This window comes from Thunnus thynnus, chromosome 14 (assembly GCF_963924715.1).
Source record: "Thunnus thynnus chromosome 14, fThuThy2.1, whole genome shotgun sequence".
Taxonomy (NCBI): Eukaryota; Metazoa; Chordata; class Actinopteri; order Scombriformes; family Scombridae; genus Thunnus; species Thunnus thynnus.
This window is the reverse complement of record NC_089530.1, coordinates 27,753,941-27,771,973: the sequence shown is the minus strand read 5'-3', so window position 1 is coordinate 27,771,973 and position 18,033 is coordinate 27,753,941. Positions and strand designations below refer to the sequence as shown.

Sequence of the window (18,033 nt, the reverse complement as noted above, 5' to 3'; positions counted from 1 at the left end):
ACAGTGTTTTTGTAATAACTCCCATTGCCAGAGGGGGGAGACAAAAGTCCTGCATTCCAGCTTTAAGGTAAGAGAAATATTGCAGTCATGTTTAACAATGGTCTCCCGTTTGCAAATCCCAAGCTTTGTTGATCCATCTACCCACTGTTACCTCATGCCTAAAAGTCTGCAGCGCCAATAACAACGTAATACTACTTCCACTTTTGTTCCTGACAGACATGGGTCATAATTTGTATGGGGTCCATGTCAGGTAAAATTTGTAATGTTGGTCATTTAAATAAACAACAAATGCTGTATTTTTCCTTGTGAGGACAGGCTCATCACTGGTGTTTTTCTCAAAACTGAATAAACTATGGGAACCCAGGAGTATACTGTTTGTAAAATGTTGCTTGTAATGATGCTTAAATTGAACTCTTTTGTTGTGTTTTCCCCTTTTGTGCCCATTCCCAGCTGACATGTAGCATTGTGTATTTTGGGAATAAGAGGCATTCACTGAGCTGACAACAACAGGCCCCATTAGGGTTTTGGTCACTTAATTTAAGACTACTTATGTAAACACAGATTGTAGTACCAGGGGCACTACTAAAAATCGTCAGTCACAACACATATGTATCACCATTAACTGGCTTAAGTACATTAAAACAACCTGCCGGTTGTCGATCCCTGTTTCACAAATCACAAATCATCACTTTTTTACTGTGAACATGCACATTTGATGGACAGTGTCTCAAGTGAAAAATCATGCATCATTATTTTATTATATTTTTACATGTGCAATGATGCTACAAACACTTGAAGTGACAAACTCGTCCCAGAGAAGTAAGGTGTAGAGAGGGGGTCAAAGTTGGGTGAACATGTCAAACACATTACGCACTCATAGACAACCAGCTCCCCTGACACTGTCTGGGCTGAGAGAGAGATAGAGAGGCAAAGAAAGAGAGAGAGAGAGAGAGAGAGATGGAGGATGGTAGATAGAGAAAGAGCGAGAAGGAGAAAGTGTGTGAGAGAGAGAGATATATGCTGAGTGACTCAGCATTGCGTTTGTAGATGTCCCCTTTGGCGAGATTACTCACCTCCAGCCTTCTCCAGCCAACAAGTGAGTGTGTGTGTGTGTGTGTGTGTGTGGGTGTGTGTGTGTGTGTGTGTGTGTGTGTGTGTGTGTGTATGTGTAAATATATGCTTGTCTCCATGACAAGCATATATTTGTGAGATGATATAAAGCACAACTCTTGAGTTCCTGTGAATGTATGTTCAGTGCTAGATGTCCTGGTGTGGCCTTCGGATGTACTGTATGTATGTGTGTGTGTGTGTGTGTGTGTGTGTGTGTGTGTGTGTGTGTGTGTGTGTGTGTGTGTGTGTGTGTGTGTGCATATGCGGTTGCTCATTTCTCAGCTCAGTCAACTCTCAGATGTTTGGAAGATAAATATATTCTATTTAATAAGGAATTTACTTATTCTCTTTTGGACTTTTTAAACAAAGTTCTTGAAAACCACATTTCAGGTATGGATTTGAGAGAGAAACGTCACCATTTGAGTATAGATTCTTCATTCATTGTTACCTGCCTTCATAGGTCAATATTATGTAAATTTGATCATTAAACTTTCAGTCATTGTCATTTTACTAATTTGTCAAGACAATCGATAGTCTTAGTGTGTGTCGAACAGACTTGCAGAAACCTTCAATACAGTCAATAAGCAGAAGAGAGTAATACATAGTACAAGGCCTATGTCTAAACAACATTTTACTGAAGGCCAGAATTTTATTGATATTTTCAAGCCATTATTTTATGCAATGGTTCATTCTCATGTTTATAGAAGAACATTCTGACTTTTCTCTAGAATATGCAGCATACAGCAGCATTTACACCACAAAGGGACAGACTAAAAGTGGTATAGCACCTTTTATATGGTTTGTTGTGGTAGATAGGAGGCACTGCCTTTTTTTTTTTTTTATAACTTTATGAAGTCATACTGACTTCCACAGTGATTGACCAGGTTGCATACAGTACATGGTAAATCCTAATTGCCTGGTAAATTCTCTTCTCTTCATTCCTTACCTTTGTAAATCCACTACTGTCTGTGTTCAGTGCTGAACTGCAGGACCAGTTGCCTCTATTTTGGAAGCAATGGAGGTGATGAGTTTTCACGGAAGAGATAGAAGGAGTGCAAACAAAATTTGGATCAAGTTACAAACAATGGCGGGAACAGATCTGCTCAGAGATTCACAGTCCTGATAGAGGGACTCTTCAACGGATTGGCTCATCCATACAGGCTTGTTTGTCTATATCAACCTTAAAACTCTCAAGTGCATTTATACATTAGTAACTTTAACCAAATAATTAAATAAAGATAATACAATCAATTAGGTAAAAAAGTGTCAGATTTGCTTATAGTTTAAATTAAGCTCTCTACTTTTGTTGTGATGGTAATTTAACTTTAACTGTCCACTTATAAACACTTTATGTAACATGTTATGTAGTACTTTGGGACTGTAGTTTGACTAACAAGTCCATTAGTGGCTTTTTACCTCAGCTGTCGGTGTCTAAAAGAATCACAGCACTGGGGTTTAATCTGAGCTGTAACCTGCTCCTGAAGGACAATGTCTTAATACTGCAGAATATTTTCCCTCTGGCATCATTGTGAGGTTAAAATAGTGTGAATGCACACAGCTGTGTGTGTGTGTGTGTGTGTGTGTGTGTGTGTGTGTGTGTGTGTGTGCTTGCAAGAGAGGAGGACCTGAGAAAATTGTATTTGAATAAGAATTTGGGCTTCATCCATATCGTGGACCTGACTTTCCTATTCTTATTCCTTACATGTGTGTATATATTCTTTGTGTGTATGCTCTCTTTGTAACTGCATGACAAATTGCCATCTTTAGCAGAAGGTCTTTCCCATATTTTACCACATCCAAATTATACTAAAATGTAAATTATCCTATTCCAAAACAGCAGTCTTCCATTATCATAATCATGGTGACAGTTTAATGCAATGCATCCCTGTAGAGATGCAGCACGCTTCTCAGTCTGTATTCATAAAGGAGTGTACACCAATATTACCCTGAAGTGGAGAAATTCACACTGAAACACTTAAGCAAAATGATTTGTCTTGTGAACTATTAAAATAGACTTTTCTTATGGAAATATTGTAGTCATTAAAATAAATCCCACAATGAGGTGCTAAAAAGTTATTTTTGACGACTTTATGATCTGTCTTTGCAAAACACAAAGTTATTCATCTGTCCTTTTGAAATATTGACAGGCTTTATGTTCCAAACTCAAAAAGCATTAACAGCATTTTTATTGCAATTGCATTAAATAGTAGTTTTAAATAGTAGTTTTTCCTTTAAATAAGGAAATTATTTAATGTTGTCTTTTTTTCTGAGTTATTTAGATAACAGCACATGACTTGGTAGATGATTAAGAATAAAAAAAAAACAATTAATAATCTAATTAATTAAACTCATTAATAATCAATAATCAAAAAAACACTGTGTAATCACATTGTTACAGTGTAAATAATTATTTACACTGTAACAATGTTTTACAGTGGTTTTTTCCCCTTTAATTAAGAGTCTTCTTATAACATGTATAACTTTCCATGTTCCAGTTGAATAATTTCTCTCAGTCTACACAGATGTTGTATTTTGCTTATGTCACCCATATACTGTACTCTTGCTTAGCTCCTATAGTGCTAGTGGGACAGTTTGATTGACAGGTGTGAGAATGGCTGTGCTCTAAGGAGGCACCCCGGGGTGCAGCTCCTCTGAATTATGAATGAACGGGCTTTTACCTTCCTCTGTCAATTTCAAATCTGCAGAGGGCTCTCTCCTTTACTCTTCCTTTCTAGTTCAATCCACTTGTATTAAATTATGCGTTATTATCATGACAGAAATGAAATAAAGTACCTCTTTATAATTCAATGAAAGCACAATAATAACCAAGGTAAAAAATTCCAGTCACGAAAAGACGATAAAGATTTTGTTTTTTTCAAATCTATACTAAGTGATCTATTATTTTGAAAAAGTATTTACAAATAAATTGAAGGACTTAATAAGAAACAAACACAATTTATTTTTATAATTGTGGACAAGCTAGACCTTCCATAATATTATAACTATGATATATCATACCTATATCTAATGCTGTAATATCATAGTTGATATATTATACATGTCACTGGTACAGCATGTTGACATTGTGCCTAAAGTCAATTTTGTGTTGTGATGAACGCCTCACTCATCTGATTGAAACATAGAAGCCAGCCAGGAAGGAAAGAAAATAAATGTATAAGCATTTTTCTAATGAAATAGTTCTGAGGTTACTTGTAAATCACCTTGGCATACTACAAGGTGCAAATACTAGGCCAGGTAATATTCTGTATTTATAACTACAACTTCCCAGTACTGCATTTTATCCAACTGATTATTCATTTGTTAGTTTAAGTGAGGCATATCTTTGTGGAAACTTTTTAAACATGCTTTTGTCTCGGAGCTTTAGAGACCAAAGACAGCCTGAGACAAAATTCTGACAGAAATTTAAGATCAGCTTCTCACAATGTGACTGCCACTACAACCCACGTCTACAAACAAACCAATCAGAATACAACATGAAATGACACAGAATACACTAGCCTAGCATGACATTTCGTAAGTGCACAATGTAAATAAATTTATGCAATTGTTGTTGCAAAGGCGCCCTAAAAGGGGCCCACAGTCCGAGAGTATTCCTCGTGGTTTCTAAGGAACACTCTACAGTTCCCCCGGATGCTCAGCCACCCCAGCGATCATTCAGTCTGCCGGCTAACCTGCTTCCCCATTTAACAGATCACCCTCTCTAACCTCACTGACCAGCAATTCCCTTTCGCAGTCAGCCACCTTAACTGTTTCTCTGCTGCCCAACACCAGAGCAGTTCCTCTATAAAAATAAAGATGTGCATTTCCTGCCTTTCTGAGCTAATTTGCCCTCTACTTCTCAATCAAGTAACCTTCTCCCAACCTGTTAGTTCTACTTCTGCCCCCTTATCGATTTGTTTTCAGCTTCCAGTTCCCTTGTTTTCTTGCAGTAGAGTCCTTCAGCCTTAACTTCTAGTATCAGTTGTCGCTTCTCTGCCAGAGCTTGCATTTGTTTTTGCTTCTCTGGCTGAATCAGTATCTCTGTCTGAGCCTGAACTTAAAGCTACATGTAAGCATGTGTATTCTCAAGAGCTTTTCTGTTTGTCTGCCTGAACCTTTTTCTATCCATAAAGCTTGAATCTATCCATCGTTTAGAGTCTGCTGTGGTGTTCCTGTTGGTTGTACGTGCTGTAACTATCAACCCTGCCCTTTCTGAGCTTCAGCACCAGCTTGTCTATTCATTTGATGCCCAGGTCAGTGTCTCCATCAGGTCTGTCCCAAATGGTCTCCCTTAAATCTCTACTCCTTCCTTTCTGTGCTCAGGAAGTCCACTTGACCACACCTCCTTGTTACAGCCTTGTGCAATGCATCTGCTACCTGCCTCTTTAAGTTGAACTCCACAGGCTGAAACACCAGCTGATGAGGCCCCTCAACATCACCAGTGTGGTCAACATTGCACATAATTTCTCTTGAGTAAACCCTGTCTTGCACTGCCTTCAGTTTCCTGCTAAGCAGTGGCTGGTTTATATTGTATAACCCTGACCCATGGTCAACAACACCCTTCGTTACCGTCCTGATAAACTTGAGGAGACATTATGAGGCATCCCTGCAGAGGGCTCTGTACCGGTGATGCCTACATAACCATTCCCAGTGTGTCTATTTCCCCCGTTAGAGGTCACCTGAGCCAATCACCTAACTGCTCAGCTGCTTCTTATTTGCAATTAACCCCAGTGAATGTCAGGTGAACAGATTTTTTCCAGGTTTTTCCAAAATGTTTGCTTCTGGTCTTACTTATTGCCTGGTCTTACTGCCTGTTAGCTCCTAATTATTTGACCACTGATACTTAGCAAGCTGCCTTTTACTCTACCAGGTGAGTTTCAGATTATATCAAATATCTTGTGCAGCCGCAATTAGAGCTGCAGTTCAGTCAATTCTTCAGTTACTCAGAATCAGTATACTTCATTTCTTGTATTATTATGGCCTACAGATACAGAGCAGAACACTGCTGCAGTATACATCTGCAGTGCTGTGATGATTGATGTCACCAACTACAGATGTAATAATGAGTATACTGTAATCATAAACTTAATTGGAAATGACATTAGTTGACTTCCTTGAAACACTTAATTATCCTAGCTATGGGTCTGTTTCGGTCAGACAGTGAATTTGATAAAGCCTTGATTTGACAAAGCAGATTTGTTTTCCAGCTCTAGTTCTGCCAAATTTGGTTATATCTTGGGGAAAATCATTAAGGCTGATGCTCATTAAAAGCGTTCATTTAGCAAAATATTAGCCATGACGAACAAAGCAGCACAAGGAGTGTTTTCTGCCTCTAGGATTCTGGGACTTGTAGTATTACATCAAATTTGCCAATACCCCCAGTAACCACGGGTGTCACCAAATCAACCAGGACTGAAATTTTAAGGATTATAACTTTAAGATCATTATTCTTTGGCATTTCTTTGGAAGTTATTTGATAGTGACTGTAGCGATATATACGAAAGCATGGGGAGACAGTTTGTTTGACACGTTACAAAGGTCACCCCAAAATGTGATAATATTACTTTTAAATTATTCTAATTGCGCCAGTTTTGTTGTACAATTGTTCTACCACTGCCAGTCAATAAGGTCAGAAATTTTCAAAAACTAACCATAGAGTCTTGAAGATAAAACTATTAACTCCACATCATATGACTTTTGTCCGTAGGCTGCTGGGTGTAATGTTTTGTGGTATCACAGAATTAATCTTCCCAATGACTACTAGTTAATATACTGTTTCAGCCTCATTTACAATATTAGCAATCATTATAATATAATTATGATGAGTCTTTTTTATCATGAATATGCCTTCATATCAGATTGATGTTGTATTATCCACTAAAGCCCACCCCATGCATGCAATTCAGTGTTTTTTTCTTTTCTCCTCTTCCGTTTTCTCTTGTTGCTCCGTCTCTCCCTGTCTGTGCCTTTCATTAGAATAAACTGCCGTAATTTAGAATAAAAAGAAATCATTGCCCATATTGCTGTGTAAATATGTTAATCTTGATAGATGGAAGAGAGGAGAGAAAACAATTAAGGTGGAAAAAAAATCCTCCCTCCAGACCGTTATTTCCTACAGATCTGAGTGCATCATTGCTCTTGCAGTATGTTTACCAAATGACAAAAGTTAGGCTATGATAAACTTTGTCTTTTCAAATGGATTCTTCTGCATTTATCCATTCTGAGTAGCAAATTATTCTTCTTGATGCAGTTATTAGAATGCCAGTATTTCTAAAAGGTCATTGAATCAATGGACTTCAATTATCCAGAGCTGATTTTGCTGGATGCACGTAGCTCTCCGTTTGTTTAAAGTGTTCTTTTATATACTTGCAGTGTTTTGAAATATTAAACGTGGAGCTCAGTGTTGTCAATGTGTTCGTTTGTTTGTTTAGTTGTTTAGTTTAATCAAACCACGCTTTTTACTGGATCAAGCTTATGATTCAGAATCATGGTTTATTACAGGAGGTATCCCACTATAATATTTTAATGGACACCTGCCAATCAATCAGAAACAAGCATTTTTCATGTACATTGAATAGGCCAATACAAAAAAAAAATGCAATACATAGCAACTTGGCTTTACAACATCCTTCAACGTGTCTGTCTCCCGATATGGAGAGACTGAGACAAGGAGACAGAGAGGAGCTGAGATTTGGATGTGACACGTTTCTGGACTCACTATATTCTCAGCGGGATATTGATGTTGACCTAAGAGAGGAGGGCAAAGCGAGTGTATGTGAGAAAGAAAGAGAGGGGGGTCGAGTGTATGAGAGAATGTGTGTGTGAGAGAGACGAGCAAGATATATGTGTAGACAACGACAGAAAAGTGAGAGAGACGCCCGCGCGCGCGCACACACACACACACACACACACACACAGCACAGAGAGACAGAGGAGGAGGAGGAGGAGGGCGAGCTGATTCTTATGTGTGTGAGTGTGTATGTGTGTGAGGGAAGGAAGGAAGAAGGAGAGACCTGCTCACTCTTCTACACACACTCTCTCTTTCTCTCTTGCGCTTGCACGGAGCGAGAGGGGGAACGGGAAGGGAAGAATGAGGAAGAAGTCCGCTGTGCTGCGCGCCTCGTCCCAACAAATGCGGGTTTGCTGATGAAGCGCCGCTCCGGTCATCCGATCATACAGGTCGCTCAGGTCGCGCTGCATGGAAACGAGGAGTAGGCAACAGCAAAAAAACAACAGCAACAAATAAAAAACTGTCAGTGCATGGGAATCCGGACTCCTCTCCCCTCCTTTTGTGCGTCTCGGTCGCCTTGGCTGGCGTATAAGAGCTCCCTGCGTCTCCATTACCATTCCCCACTGCTGGCTTACCTCTACTACTACTACTACTCCTACTCCTTGTACTGCTGCTATTACTAGTAGTGCGGCTTTTAATACTGACCGGTCCGGGTTGTGGACACTCTCTGGATAGAAAGGTAGGACCTTCTGCAGTTTTCTGGGTACGTTTTCAGCGAGGATAATTATGTTAATGATGATGAATGCTGGGGGTCTTTACCTCTATTTCGCGGCACTGTCTGGTGAAAGCAAGTTTTTTTGTTTTTTGTTTTTTTTTAGAAGAAGGGTGGTGGAGTGATTAGGATGGAAAGGGGACAGAGTCGCCCCGATTGGAGACTTGAAAGCACCATGCGTCGGAGGGGTTTGGATGCGATGTGGAGACGATGTTTCCTCACCTCATCCTCCCCCACCACGCGTTCCACACTGCGCTTTTCCTCCTCTGTGATATGGAAATTTGTAGAGAGATGACCGCTGGTTCTGAAATCACTGGGTGCGGTGGAAGGTGTTTGTCATTTGCTTTTCATTAAAATGAGCAACCGGTATAGACTCCAGAGGCTGCTTCCTTTCGCTTCAGGGGCTGTTTTTTTTTTTTTTTCTTTTTTAGCCCTTCACTCCCACCCTCCTTCCCTACGCTCCTCTCCCTTCCCCTCATGTTTAAGTCCGATCGCCTGCCTCGCTTTTTTGTGTAGGAATAATAATTACGGATGCAGAGCACGTCCAGATAACCACGCTTGCACCTTTTTATAGGCTTTCAATGTGGAAGTTGGGTGACAAACATGCGCAGTCCAGGCTAAATTTCCCCCCTAGAGATGGTAATCCTTGCAGAGGATGAACGGTCCAGTCGCTTGAAGCGCATTGAGAGCCATTTGCGCAATTCTGCAGGGTCCCCCATTCATTGCGCCAAACCGGAGCAGCCTCTGGATGCTCTTGGGGCTGCTGGAGTGCCTTTGCACATCAGTGCAGAGCAGACTGGGGAAAAAATCTGAGCTCTGACCCCGTAGTTGAGTTTGAATGGGTTTATTTTAGCGTTGTCTCTGAATTAGACATAACTGGATCAGTTGGATTTTCAGTCTTAAATCAGATCATAAAGGCTTATTTTACTCTCTGACTGATGTGTTTGGAAACTGTTATGAAAGAGAAATGAAACAATGGAGCCTCACTCATCAGTTAACTGTTCCTGTAAACCTGGCACATATATGACATTAGAGGAAGCAGCAGACAGCGGATTTTCATTCTCCTGATGTGACACTACAAACGGTTCGTCTTGTGACGAGCTGCTCGGCACATCAGGCAGGTACCATCAAGGCTTTCCAGGCAATTCTTTTCCGGCTGACTTCAGTCGGGGCTTTATGGGCATGACACAGAGGAGCTGTAGCTCACCCACTGTGAATAATATGAAGAATTTATTCATGACAATGAAAAACTGAATCCCAACCAAGTCTTTACTGCTGTATTTACATTGATCAGTGATGTTGGTTTTTGATGAAATATAAGATCCTTTGGTGATCCAATGTGAAAACAGCCTCAGAATGTAACGTTTTTTTTCTATTAATCACTGATCCTTTTCCTTTTATAAGGGCCTTTATCGGTTTGATACCTCTAACAGCAGTGTAATACAAAGATAAGCTATATGTCAGCCTGAAAAGGTGAGATATGGCATTTTAGATGGGTTTACAACTCAGCTTTGAGAGCATCTGACGGCAGATTCAGGCCACCTCTCAGTGGGTCTGCATCGATCAGTGATTAGGCCTGTTCTCAACCCAGTTGAGGGGAGAATAAACCACACACACACACACACACACACACACACACACACAAAGCTTTCTCCAGACATGAAGCTGCTACAGTGTAATAACTGCTGGGTCACTATGTTGTAAATAAGTCAGTGGTAAATGGCTGAGAAGAGCTTCATCCTGGCTGGAAGAAGCAGATTTAGCAAACCATTACTGTAATGGTAAGTGATGAAAATGGAATGTAAGGGGAATATATTCTTATGGTTATCAACATACTACAAAAATATACAGTTTTAAGTAAGGTTGTCCTATGGCAAATTTTAGTTTTTGTTATTTTTTGTAATATTGTCAAAAATTTGTTTTTTCATCATTAAGTTGAGATTGCTGTCAAGCTTTTGTAGGTCAGTTTTGGCTTCTTTTGTTCTGGCTCTATTATCTTGTAAAAGATTATTAGGATTTTCATTTTGGCGAGGAATTCAATTTAATGCAAAATGCCGACCAGTTTGTGTCCACGTTACTCACAGTTTATTCATAAATGCAATTAAAAGATGGCATTTATTTCACACACATAATACAACTGGACAACACTGTGGTGTCCCAAATATAAAGCCAAAAAGAAATTTATAACAAGATCAGTTTAAACAGATTTTTTTGTGTTCCCATGCAACCCAGTCTCATGGTTGTTCATGAAATAGTCAGGGAAATTAATCTATCAATCATCTGTTGTTCTTTTTTTTAAAAAAACAAAAACTATAACATCTACATTACTTAACATTTAATCACAATATTTATCCTTGTTTTTATTTTATTTTTTTAATTTTATCAGTCTGCATCAGTCCAGTGGGCGGACCCAAGGACCTGCCGCCTGGAAGTATTTTCCTCACTGTCACCATGGTTTTTCTTTAAATGATATCTTTAACATTGTGCATTGTTAAAGATACATTAGCATTGTGTTGTTGACGGATTTGGCGCATTCGACTCCTGTTTTGGCTAAAATATCTGAAATAAGCCAACATCTTTACTTTTTCTTACATAGATCATCTCAGTGCAGTGTTACTAGTTCAGCTGTACTAGATATTCGATATATTTGATATATTATGACCCATCCTACTTTGCAAACTGGAAGAACTACAACTGTGGTGCTGATTTGTATCAAGCTGCATGGCACGGCTCTAGGGAATTGTAGTTTTTAAGACATAATTGGGAGTTGCAAATACTGAACTGAGAGTACACTGGGGAGTTTAAGGGGATGGTAAACATATTTTTTGTAATCAGATTTTAAATATGTAATTGTTAAATGGATGCAAATTCATTTTGGCCATATTTTACCTGTATTTGACAGCGTCCCCCATTGTTGACTATATTGACATGATAGCTGAGGTCAAGAGCTCTCTATAACGGTTAGTCCCATGTCTGTAGCCCTTTTTGTTGCCTAATTATAAGCCTTCAAAGATGCACCGAGGTCAAGGTTCAAAGGTCAGTATTTCAAAGTAGGAGCCATGTATAATCTTCAATCTTCATACTCTCCAGGCCGAGACCTTTCCAACAATATATTTGGTTTAGCTCTACGAAAAAATTTAAAATTTCCAATTTCATGGACACAAGCCATCCCAGGACTAGTTCCAGAGAGCACTTTGAAGGCCTAATATATAAAATTAAGCTTTTTGTTTTTTTTTTCTTCTTTAGTGGCCAAAATGAGTCACCTTCAGAGATGCTGACAATCAAGGGCATCACTGCAGGCTTGGAGGAAGGCCTGAAGTGCTTGGGTTAGGGTTAAGGTTAGGGTTAGGGCTGAAAAGACCAACCCATTCTCATTCCCAGGTCGTCAAATACAGACTCAAGCATAAATTACCATTTACACAACCCTGGAGATTTTTTGTATCATTATGATTCTTTGGTTTTGGGATTTTGTCAGCATGACATAGCCCATTCAGTCACAATCAGAATCTGTTTTATTAGCCAATACAAGCATACAAAGAATGTGTCTTGGCGTTTGCTCCCAAAACACTCAACACAGAAGAATAAAAATAGACAAAAGTAAGGCAGTAATAATAATAAAAATGAAATAAAGAAATAAAATTAAATTTAAATTTTAAAATCTATTTACAGAATGGAATAGTAATAGTTTTGAAATGGGATATAAAACTTGAAATTAAATATTGACTGTACAAAGGAAATATGGAGTGTGCTATGGACAAAGAAATGAAGTATATGAAATATACGAAGGTGATAAGAGCAAAAATTAAACATGACGTGCAAAATAGTTAAATTATGTAACAGTGGAGGATGAATGGACGCACAATCTAAAGTCCAGTTTGATGAAATATATGAAAGTGACAAGTGCAGGGGTTAAATGGGGGATGTGAAATGTAAAGTCCAGTTTTACAACCTCATCTTCATCCTGTTTTTATATGGTCATGGTACAAGATTTGATGCACGCACACACACACACACACACACACACACAGACATTGAAATGCTTTATTGGATGACATATCTCAATATTAATTGAAGAAGACTGTTTTAAGAAAGATGATTTCATAATAAATATCCTCAGCCTCATAGCCTCATATTCTTGGAAACATAAAAATTAAATGAGCAACTTCACAATTTACAATCACAGGCTATAAAATGCCTTTTCTTAACAGAGATAGTGGTGTTTGCATACGGGTTGCGGCCAACCAGCAGAAATTTGAAATGGAACGGAGCCCACTGATGGCAGGCGACCCAAACCAGTAGTCGAACATGACCAGACCAAATTAAAATAAAGAAATAAAAACAAGGATAAAATGTTGTGATTAAATGTTGAACATTGTAGTGGTTGAGTGTTGAGTGTCACGAAAAAAATGGAGAATTTGTGTCCATGTACACGAATCTATACATTAAATTTCGTGGCTATTTCACAAACTGCCATGAGACTGGTTTGTCCCACGCACCAAAATTTGTTCTGTTTCTGCAAGAGTACCCTGTTCACTGTAGTTTACAGTAAACAAGCTTCTCTCATGGCAAGGACAGGTGGGAGAATGCTTCTGCTAACGGAAAGTAGAGTGAAAAAAGCAGCTGATTTATACTTCAGATTAGCCAGCAGATTGGAAGAAACAAAAACAGTAGCAAAAAGTAAATTGATGAGAAAATTTAATATTTGTTCTACAAAAGGCATTTTAATTGTCTGATTTCACCAAAGTATGTCCAGATAAATTCCCATAATATTTCCATAATATACCTAAAGTATATAGTTTAAAGTGAGTAGAGTATATATTTTACTGCACTGTAGTCATGGCAGTTATGCTGATAGGTGGTATTGTTACCTTCATCAATTCAGTAGATATTGTAATAAGCTAAAAGCTAGCCATCCATGTCAATCTCAGAGGAAGAGTTCATCTATTAGAAATCAATATGCCAATTCACTGCAAACTCACCATTCATCATAGGTCAATTGTAGTTATGCTGATGTGACTGCTCTGCCAATTGTAAGTCCTAAGGTCTAATACGTGGGCGTACCGCTGTGTTACAAGGCAGGCCAACTGATGTATTACAGATGATGTAATAACACAAACAAGATTCCAGCAAACCGGACTGACTTGCCTGTACTCCACTTTGTTTCTTCAGCAATATGTGAAGTACAGGCGGGTCAATACAATATATTATACACAGAATTGGTGATGAATTGGTAAACGGCAGCCAAAATAAATATATATATATATTAGCAGGGATGGCCACAGTGTGAGACAAACCACAAACTCACACACTGTCACATAATGTCAGCTCTGTTTCAGAAAAAGCTTTATGTGTATCACAGCAACACAACTAAATCATTGTCATGTTAATTTCAGTAAGAGCGTTGTAAACAGATGAGCCGGTCACTTGGAAGACTGTCAGCCTTTATTGGCCAGCACACTGAATTTGATGATGTGCACTAAAGGCTCAGATTTGGTGTCAGAAATTCTTTATTGGAAAAAAAACAAAAAAACAAACAAACAAAAAAAACACAACAGGAAGGCGCTGTTCTACTAGGGTTAGGGTTAGGATGGGTCAGGGTTAGCAAAGCAGATCTTCAGTCAGAGCCAGACAGCGCTATAACTTCACCTCCTTGATAGAGAGGAGCAGTGTTTACAGGAAATACGGGCTAAACAGCAGCAGTAGAGTAATACTTCTAAAATGAGACACCGGCTGCCAGTTGTCTCTAACATGGCTTCAGTAGTTTACAGTTATTAAACTATTATATATATATATATATATATATATATATTAGTACATGGGGAAGTATAAACATATGCATATGTATTTTTATATAATATAAAACATTTCTGCTGTGTCCTTGCAGTCAGTGGTTGGTAAGGTTGTACAGAATAGGCACAACCCCCCACAAGTAATAGGCTCAGTGATAAAATATGGATGAATCCCAAACAAGGTTACACTCGAAGCATCGAGTACTGTAGCATAGTACAGCATAGTGTGCTTAATAGCATGTGTAATATAGTTTTCAAGTCAAATCAATTTAATTATTTAATTGAATTTAATTTATATAACATATACATGAGTTTGTCTCAGAGAAATTTACAATCTGTACAATTTATAACTCTTTCTATCTTTAAATCCTTGATTTTGATAAGGAAAAATGACACACACACACACACACACACACACACACACACCCTGTGCATTACAGCTTAATGTTTGTTGTTAGATAAAAAGGCTGATACAAGCTGTAAAGACAATATTATCAAGTTGATACAGTAAATGTGTGAGCAAACATTATATCAGTATCCATTTAGCTTCATTTGGAGTCGTATTTCTGGTCATATAACAGATTTAAGTCCAATATTCACTTTTATTTTAGCTCTGATTTGGTCTCCACTTCCACTTCCTTTCCTGAGGACAATATGGGCTCCACTATGTTCACCACATACTAACTTTGTCTATGCGCTGTTTGGTGCTGGTTTTCAGAGCTGTCTGCTATGCCTGAAAACAGGGTTGATGTGAGCAGTAAGAACAAACCAAAACAGCAAAGTCACAATCCGTAAAACTAAAACAATGAGCTGAATGACTAAAAATCTCCTTAAAAATGAGGGAACCTGCCAGGTAATCATTTTCTGTGGGCTCATTACTATAAGCAACAACCTGAAATGACACATAGTCATTTAACTCATAATATAGTAGTAGTGATTTGTGCAGCTTTAAGTTTAGATATGTTGGGTTTTTTTCATGAGATTGAGCAAAAGTCAGACAAAAAAACATGACTTTTCTGTGAGGCTTTGACAGTTTGACTTACTATGGCTAAGTGATATGTTGTTGCTTAATGCTAAAAAATAACTAGCTAAGAAAGGGGTCAGACTCTTTCCAAATCCATATGACAGCAGATATCTCTACCCGTGTGCCGTTCACACCGGTCATACCACCCATCCACAGAAAGAGGGTATATATATGTGGCAGATTTGAGGATGACTGTGTGCCTTTATTTGTTCTTCTCCCATGAATGAATGGAGTGCTGAAGATAAGGGCAGTGATCTATGTGACTTTTAAGCTTTTTTTTTTTATGGTCTACTTCTGTCAGTTTCCCAAAGCTCATCATTGCTCTGGGCATGTTCGTGTCCCTTGTCACATCCCGGATAGACAGAGAGCTGGACAGATAATGTCGATGGATAGACAGACAGCAGGAAACAGTCCTGTGTATTACAGTGCAGCCTGATCATTTCATCCTCTCCAAGAGTAATAATATGACAAGACATCTTGGCTCGAGGATTAGCTGCTAGGGAGCTCCAGGCTAAAACAGCTCAACATCACTGCACTGTAATGATGGTAAATGTTGACCATTAATCTTCAATTGTTTGCAGGGACCAGCGTGAACAAAATATGCGCACACATACACACACACATATACACACGGTGGAATAACCTTTCGCTTTTATTTAAATAGGATAGGTGAGAGTATGTTAGGTTACCTCTCTATTTCCTATTTCATATTCTTTCTTTCCATCTGTCTCTCATTCTCTTTTCCTCTGTTTCCTATATTATATCCCTCTCCTCCAATCTCTCTTTCTCTTTACATCCTCCCCTTTACCCTTTTCTATTTAGTTTTGCATTTTTGTCTTTATCTCTCTTTCACTCACTGCTTTAAATTTTTTATCATCGCCTCTCACCCTGTTGCGAGGAAAATGCATTTTTGACAGGCGGCTCCTGAGAGCAGAGGGTGAAGTATTGCTTTGTGTTCTTTCACAACAGAAAATTCATCGCTACGCTCATGGTCAGCATCTACTCATCTCCAGGATTATTATCCCACTGCATCACTTGTAATAATTGCAAATTTCCTGCGTGATGAACAGAATGTGGTGCTATGTCTTATGCACTCTCATGTCTTTCTCCTTCTCTCTTTCCTCTGTTGCCTGTTGGTCTAATCATCTGCCTTCTTGGCACCCTTGGGTGCTGCCTTCAGAAGCTCCCGAGAAATGACAGTATTGGGGCAGAGAGGGAACAGCTTGCCTCAATTCAGCACATGGTTTTGGTTTTCCTCATAACTTTATGTATTGTGCTTTTGTTTTTGCCTCTGGGGAGGAGGATTCAGTGGTGCAGTTTGTGAGTGTGTGATTCAGCTTTTTTCTAAGGCTGGGTTTGCGTGTCTTATGCTGTGTTCCTCTTGGATTTGAGCCAAGTTTTTGGGGTCATAACACTAGGGAAAATCATGGAGAGATGTTATGAAACCTGATATTTCAATTACAGAATCAAAAATAGATGCCACTGTTCAGTGACTAAACCTCTTTAGTGTTAACAGTAGACACATAAACACACACACACACACAAGTTTGGCGCTGGTACCTGCCGGGGCATCACTTTTTTACTCCTTTCCCTCCTTTATCAAAAAGCCAGTAATGATCGTTTTTCAGAGAGAGAACAAATGCAGTCAGTCATTCCCAGAGGATATATTTTGCAGACAGACAACAAAACGGAACCGTAAACAGAACTGTACGTAATTGTCTTAAGTCATCTGAAGTGTAATCGCCTGATTAAGTGTAAAGCAAGCAGGATCGTGTAAACAAGGTTTATCAGGGATTTGTGTTCGTGAGGATGAATTTTAAGCAAGCCAGTGAGCAGAAACAGATCAAGAAACAGAATCTACAGCACAACACTGGGATAGTGAATGAATGGGGCTTCATTTCAGGTACTGTGTTGACATCAGTACCTGCTTTAGTTATATTTTAACCATTTGCATCGTGGTAAAAACGAGGAGATGCAACAGCATACAGGTTGGAAATGAAGAGGGTTTGTATCTGGTGGATTGCTGGTATAAATTCCCAAACCAAATGGAAAATAACTGAAATACTTATCCAACTAATGCAATTAATGATTATTTTTATAAACCTGCCAATTATTTTCTCAATTAATCAACTATGAATATGTTCTATAAATTAACATTAACATTAAATGTCTTTGACCAACAGTCCAAACCCCCAAAATATTTAATTTACAATAATGTAAGCCCAAGAAAAGCAGCCAATTCTCCCACATTAAATGTTTAAAATTTATGCTTGAAAAAATACTCAAACAATTATTTGATTATCAAAATAATTTGTGATTCATTTTCTTTTTTTATTGGCTAATTGTTTAATTGACTAATCGTTGCAGTTCTACTTACTCATCTCCATTTGTTTGTGCAAAGACCGGCACCTCCTAGGTATGAGAAAAAGGACATTATCATGTCAAATCATCCATCCGTCCATCCATTTTCTCTTCCCATTCATCCTGTTGAGACCTGGTTACATGCCAATTTTAAAAAGCTACCAATAAAATTAATCAACCGCTTGATTATGGTTTGATAGTTACAGAGGAATAATTGATATAATGAGCAATAAAGGCTGTGAGTTGT

General features: G+C 38.6%; 1 protein-coding gene across 1 annotated transcript in view; it reads left to right on the top strand.

The window, feature by feature from the left end:
• The first annotated feature begins 7,747 nt into the window (after positions 1-7,747).
• The window catches only part of slc8a1b (solute carrier family 8 member 1b), a 150,128-nt gene continuing 139,842 nt past the window's right edge, over positions 7,748-18,033 (top strand). Inside the window, exon 1 of the mRNA XM_067610795.1 lies at positions 7,748-8,579. The gene's annotated coding sequence lies outside the window, so the exon portion shown is untranslated. The remainder of the gene's footprint in view (positions 8,580-18,033) is intronic.